The sequence below is a fragment of the Taurulus bubalis genome, assembly GCF_910589615.1.
Source record: "Taurulus bubalis genome assembly, chromosome: 19".
Classification (NCBI taxonomy): Eukaryota; Metazoa; Chordata; class Actinopteri; order Perciformes; family Cottidae; genus Taurulus; species Taurulus bubalis.
The window spans coordinates 21,697,982-21,705,051 of NC_136607.1; the positions used below are offsets into that span (position 1 = coordinate 21,697,982).

General features: G+C 47.8%; 1 protein-coding gene across 1 annotated transcript in view; it reads left to right on the forward strand.

Moving 5' to 3' along the window:
• Nucleotides 1-536: 536 nt before the first annotated feature.
• Nucleotides 537-7,070, forward strand: part of rph3aa (rabphilin 3A homolog (mouse), a) — a gene marked incomplete at its 3' end in the record, with an annotated part of 28,328 nt that continues 21,794 nt past the window's right edge. Inside the window, exon 1 of the mRNA XM_079235282.1 lies at nucleotides 537-614. The remainder of the gene's footprint in view (nucleotides 615-7,070) is intronic.

Genomic DNA, 7,070 nt, shown 5'->3' on the forward strand with positions numbered 1-7,070 from the left:
GAGGGAGGAGGATGGAGAGAGGGAAGAGATAGGGAGGAGGGATGGAGGGAGGGAGGAGAGAGGGAGGAGGAGGGAGAGAGGGAAGAGATAGGGAGGAGGGATGGATGGAGGGAGGAGAGAGGGAGGAGGAGGGAGAGAGGGAGGGGGGTGGAAAGAGGAGGAGGGATGGATGGAGGGAGGAGAGAGGGAGGAGGAGGGAGAGAGGGAGGGGGATGGAGAGAGGAGGAGGGATGGATGGAGGGAGGAGAGAGGGAGGAGGAGGGAGAGAGGGAGGGGGATGGAGAGAGGAGGAGGGATGGATGGAGGGAGGAGAGAGGGAGGAGGAGGGAGAGAGGGAGGGGGTGGAGAGAGGGAAGAGATAGGGAGGAGGGATGGAGGGAGGGAGGAGAGAGGGAGGAGGAGGGAGAGAGGGAGGGGGATGGAGAGAGGAGGCTTCACTCAGTGTGTGACGACGAGGCGTTCAGTGAGCAGAGCAGAGACGCTGGATGCCGAGACGGAGCCGTTCCTCTCTCTGTCTCACTGAAGCAGCTCCAAGCCGGCAGAAAGAAAACAACAACAACAACAACGACAACGACAACAACGACAACAACAACACATCTGCCTGACAGCCTCAGGTAAGACCGGCTTTTGTTTTCTTTAAACCAGCATCTTTAAGAGTTTCTCTGAAATTGTTTTTATGATGAAAAATGACCTTTTTTAGTTTGAACTTTCCGGTTGGTTCACAGCAGCAGACGCACCGGAATATTTAGGTTCATTAAAATATTAATCAATCACCAAAACTCATCAACAAATACAAAATAATAAAAAGAAGAAAAAAAATGGAACTGATATTCCCCAAAGACTGCCTTTAAATTATTATAATTATAAAAACAATTAACTATTTAACAGTAAAATAAATGACATGATATTTAACTAAAAGGGAGCCTTTATGTGACTGTGTTCAGATATTTGTGATGTTTTCATTTTATTTAAAGTATTATACACAGATGACATCATTTGAGTTATTTGAAAGATATTATTTAGATTATTTTTTACTTAAACTCATACTGATTTTTGATGGCGATACACATATCAATATTTTAAAAAATCTCGTAATGCTTATCTTCTGTCCCTAAAATGTTTTGAAATTCACGCCAACATACGCAAATACCGATTTATTTGTGATATAAGCTAAAATCTTGCATATATAAATGAGATAGAAGATCAATATGTCTGCATGCTAAGTTTGAAGCTAGAGCCGGCAGCTAGTTAGCCTAGCTTAGCTTAAAGATTGGAAATGGGGGAACCAGCTAGCTTGACTCTGTCTGAAGTTAAAACATATCTGCACCCTTAAAGCTCACTAATCACTTTATATCTCTTTTGTTTAATCCACGCAAGAACAGAAACATAAAAAGTTGTGGTCGAAATGTTTTGTCACGTTTTGGACCACAACTTGTTGTTTTGCTAGCTGTTTCCCCTGCTTATAGTCTTTATGCTAAGCTAAGCTAACCAGCTTCATATTTAGCGTAGAAACCGGTATCAATCTTCTTTGCTCACTTCCTTCAACAAAGCAAATAATTCACATAAATAGTCCTGAATAAGACCCGAAAACCCCGACATGTCTTTCTTAAACTTTGGTTTATAAATGGAGTAAACAAAGATGTTCATCAGTTAGCTTAAAGGTGGCTAGCTGTTTCCCCCTCTTTATGCTAAGCTAGGCTAACTGTGTCCTGGCATTCGCTTCATATCTCGTAGCATTTATTTCCTCATGCAACTCTCAGCAAGAAAGCAAATAAACGTTTTTCTCATGAAATGAAACTAGGTCAGGTGAGGTTAGAAAGCTTTGCTAATCCCCAGGGTGAAAACTACCAAGAATAGATAGACGACAATAGACCAGGAAAGTGGGTGAGTGAGCGCGGCAGAGATGAGGACGCCTTGGTCTCCGTCTCGTAGTCGCCGGTCGTGAGCGCGGTGATGTAGCTCGCTGGCTAACGCGCCGCGGCAGCAGAGCCGGGCGCAGGGAAGGGAGGAAGCTCATGTGTGTGGGTCTGTCATCCTCAGCCGCTTCCCTGTGCGTCCCCCTGTAGTCCCTGCTGAGCGCTGCTCTGACCCGGTGGTCTGTGTTGACGGCCGTGTTGGCGGCGTTAGCGCTCAGTGCTGACTGAAGGCTAACGCGCTGCTGAACAGGGAAAGCTTCTCCTCCTGTGGACGGCTTCTCTTCTGCTTTTTTATGTTGGCACTGAAGACTTAATTGTCTTGAGTGCGGGAAAACATCTTAGTTGCAAAAAAATAACTGCTGTCAGTGTGAGTTCAGTTTGACTTTACGCAGTTAAGATAATGAATGTGAGTCACTTCACCCAAATTACAGAAAGCATCCTCTAGTGAATGAGTTGTTATACGGTGCCAGCGTACGTCGTGACAGCGAGGGGGAAAGTTCCTGCAGGAGATCATGAGGTCGTGTCCCATCAAAGACTTGGAAGTCAAATCATCGTAGATCGTAAATGTTGTTGAGTGAAGCGATAAATAACCCCAGAAAATCTATACTGGCCAAGAAAGCTGAGTTTGTTGTTCTTACCTGCTGATGCAGACGTGTTTGACTCTAAATGACCATAATCTGCTAAATGAACATCATGCTGTATTGAAGAAGACTTGGAACTAGAGATTGAGACATAAACTCATGTTTACAATGTTTACTGAGGGAATACATCAAGAGAAGTAGAGTCATTTATATAGACTTCTATACAACCAGAGGAGTCACCCCCTGGTGGTCAGGAGAGAGAATGCAGCTTTAACACATGAAGCATAGACTTCTATACAACCAGAGGAGTCACCCCCTGGTGGTCAGGAGAGAGAATGCAGCTTTAACACATGAAGCATAGACTTCTATACAACCAGAGGAGTTGTCCCCTGGTGGTCAGGAGAGAGAATGCAGCTTTAACACATGAAGCATAGACTTCTATACAACCAGAGGAGTGACTTTCATTAGAGATAGGGAAAGGTTGAAATAGGTTCTACTGCATGTAGAAGTTAAACAGTAAACAAAGGCCGATGTTTTTTTACCTGCATAGTGATGCTGCAACATGAAATGTGGCTCATGTTAGTGGACATGAGTGTAAACATATTGGTCTTCATAATAACCTTTAACATGTTTATGCACACAGCACACATTCTGAATGTGGTAATTAAAGTCAGTGCATGGTTTTATCATTTTTGGTAGATTTTATAAAGGCATTTTTAAACAGGTGAAATTGCCTCTTTCATCATAAGGTTTTGGGGTCAAGTCCATTCTCATCTGATCCATCAAAGCAATCAATTTAAATTCATGAATTTCCCAGTTCCCCATTACTTCCAGGAAAGGATCGTTCTCCATGAGCTCATTCAGTGGAACGTTTAGCAATTTGAACGGTTGAAATGTACAGTAATTGACTTCCCTCCTCCTCCGGTCTGCAGCTGAGGCGTTATTGTTTTCCGGCGCTCGGGAATTCTCTCCGTGCAGCGAGAGGCAGATGTGCTGCACGAACCCGCTGTGGCCCACGAGTGTTTGATTAGCTGGATATCACGGGAACTCTTGGATTGTTCACAGGCAGAGAGGGTGAGGGCAGAAGTGTGTGTGTGTGTGTGTGTGTGTGTGTGTGTGTGTGTGTGTGTGTGTGTGTGTGTGTGTGTGTGTGTGTGTGTGTGTGTGTGTCGCAGAAACACAGCTGTAAACATAAAACCACTGTGGCACTATTACATGCTGCTATGTGAGGACGTCTCCTCTCCATGACCTGGATATTCTGTCAGCGGCCTTGGGGGCGAGAATGTCTGACTAACATTTCCAGCAGCGATAGTTTTTTTTATTGCTCTCATCCAGCATTTTTGTGGCTTTACCTCCAAGAAATAATGCGCTGTTATTAGTAAAAATCCTCCACGTAATCATGAATGAGGAGTCCAAAGACGGGTATGAGAGGAGGTGACGTAACTTGCGTACATGTCGCCCCCTGGTGGACATTAGACATAATGCAGGTTTAAGACACTTCCACTCGTACCATTGAAAGATGTGAAAGAAGTCATTTTTTGTAAGATATTCTACAAATTGTTATATGAGGAGGATCTGTTCCCCATTTGGAGTCAAACAGACCATGGTCTGTTTGAAAAAAAAAAAGAGCAGGGTTTGCTTTAGGGCGGGGCTACAAGGTGATTGACAGGTCAACAGTGTGATGTCAGTTCATGAAAGTGAATTGTATTGTTAAAAATGTCTTATTCAGCCTTCGCTTGTACTCAGCTCCGCCTTCTAGTGTCACAAAAACAAGATGGCGACGGCCAAAATGAAAACTTGACGCCAACCGTGGGCGACGTTACGATTACTGCGTCCATCAGTGAGAGTAACCGGCAACGACACGGGCAATGTTGTTGCTCACGGACAATGTTGTTGCTCACGGGCTGTAGAGATGGAAGGTTGAGCGTGGACAGACGGGCGGTGACTCCTCTCACGACGCATTCAGGGTGTCGCCGGTCCTTCTCTGACCTCGTTTCTCCTCATTATTCTATCTCTGTCTTTACTCCGAGCCGGAGGTTTGCATTCTGTTTAGGGGCCTCAGCGCTGCCTCTAGTGGATAAACACACGCAAACACACTTCAGAAAGTCTCCTTCTGTGAGAGAAATGACAGGAATTGAAAGAAGAGAGCGAGAGAAAGAGAGATGGGGGATTACTTTCAACAAATTGCAGGATTTTAGTTCATCAGTCTTAAACCCCGAGGCCACCGGGGCGCACCAAATCCACACGGATCCACACAGTCATGCTCTCAGCTCTGTGAGGCTGGATTTAGGCACCGCAGAGCTTTGAGCTGAATACTGGACTCAGTGTGCTAACACGCTAGCAACGATAATGCTAACATGCTGATGTCCATGGTGTTATCTTAGCATATTAGCATGTACAGTAGAGTACACACACACACACACACACACACGCACACACACACACACAGTCCAGCTGAGGAAGATGGGAGTTTCATTAGTTTTGCAGGAATTTGGTCATAAACCAAAGTTTTGCACATAAAAATGTAAAGTCAGAGGATCACCAATGTTAATACAATTCCTCTCACAGAGGAGAAGATTTAATAGCAATCATTCCAATAGTTGTTGAGATATTTCCGCCTGAACCAAAGTGGGCCGAGTCTGCGAGGCTTTCTGAGATTCTCTTAACCATCTTCAGTGTCTTATTGTTATTATTGTGTTATTATGCAAACATTTCCTAGCTAACGTTAAACACAAAGTCATTTTGCAGATTCAATCATAAAGGGCAAATATAAATGTTAACCTGATGGTGGCGCTAGAAGAAAAGTCAAAGCATCACCAAAGTTGTTGCACTTAATCCTGAAGGGACCACGAATGTTTGGACAAAATTTCACGGCAACCCAGAGAATACTTGTTAAGATATTTCCATCTGAACCGAATTGGTGGACCAAGCCCGTGAGGATGTAATTGGCTTTGAGCTAAATGCTAAAGCCAGCATGCTAACAGCCTCACAGAGACAATGCTAACATGCTAATGTTTAGCAGTGATACTCTAAACCATGTTCAGCATCTTATTTTAGCCTGTCACAAAGGATATAAACATTTTTTAACCAGATGGTGGCGCTAGAGGAAAAGTCAGAGGATCACAAATAAATATAAATGAAGTTATTATTATTATAAAGCATCCTGAAGGAACCACGAGCGCTTGCACCAAATATCCACGCTACCCAGCCGACAGTTGCTGAGACATTTGAAGTGGAAGTGGACGGACGTCCCCGAGCCTCACCGGACGTCCCCGAGCCTCACCGGACGTCCCCGAGCCTCACCGGACGTCCCCGAGCCTCACCGGACGTCCCGGACGTCCCCGAGCCTCACCGGACGTCCCGGACGTCCCCGAGCCTCACCGGACGTCCCCGAGCCTCACCGGATGTCCCCGAGCCTCACCGGACGTCCCCGGGCCTCACCGGACGTCCCCGAGCCTCACCGGACGTCCCGGACGTCCCCGAGCCTCACCGGACGTCCCCGAGCCTCACCGGACGTCCCCGAGCCTCACCGGACGTCCCGGACGTCCCCGAGCCTCACCGGACGTCCCCGAGCCTCACCGGACGTCCCCGGGCCTCACCGGACGTCCCGGACGTCCCCGAGCCTCACCGGACGTCCCCGAGCCTCACCGGACGTCCCCGGGCCTCACCGGACGTCCCCGAGCCTCACCGGACGTCCCGGACGTCCCCGGGCCTCACCGGACGTCCCCGGGCCTCACCGGACGTCCCCGAGCCTCACCGGACGTCCCGGACGTCCCCGGGCCTCACCGGACGTCCCCGGGCCTCACCGGACGTCCCCGAGCCTCACCGGACGTCCCGAACATCCCTGAGCCTCACCGGACGTCCCGGACGTCCCCGGGCCTCACCGGACGTCCCCGAGCCTCACCGGACGTCCCCGAGCCTCACCGGACGTCCCCGAGCCTCACCGGACGAGGCAGAGTGTGCGACCTACTTGTGTTCCATCGGAGAGCCAGCAGGTCTCACTCTCATGTTTTGTTATCCTCCTCCACTACTCAGACTACAGCACAGTCATTTCTAGAAAAACTCAGTGACGTCAAAGCTTTCAGCCGCCCGTTGGGCTTGAAGACCAGATTACTATGCGCTTGGTTTTTACCCAGGAGTGGTTGTGAATGTATGCGTGTGTTTTATGGAGTTAACCATCCCCACAGAGCCATCACACAGGGGATAAAGGAGGTGGTGATGCCTTTTTGCAGAACTAAGCTCAATAAGCTGCTTCCTCAGGAGTCTGACAAGCCTCAGTGGAGAGTGGTGCATTGTGGGAGGGGGTGAGGTAGCATGGATGGATGATGGTGGACCGACCAGGGACTTGACAACTGTGGGGAAAAAGGAGTTCGGTAGTGGGATGGATGAGTGGAAATGTTCCAGTTCTGACGTGAGTGGTTGGACTCCTTGGGGACAGTTCTGTGTAGCGTAAGTAATAGTAGTGGATACGGTCTCCTGGACCGGGTTCCTGAGAGGACGAGCCTGATCACCAGGAGGCGACTCCTCTGGTTGTATAGAAGTCTATGCTTCATGTGTTAAAGCTGCATTCTCT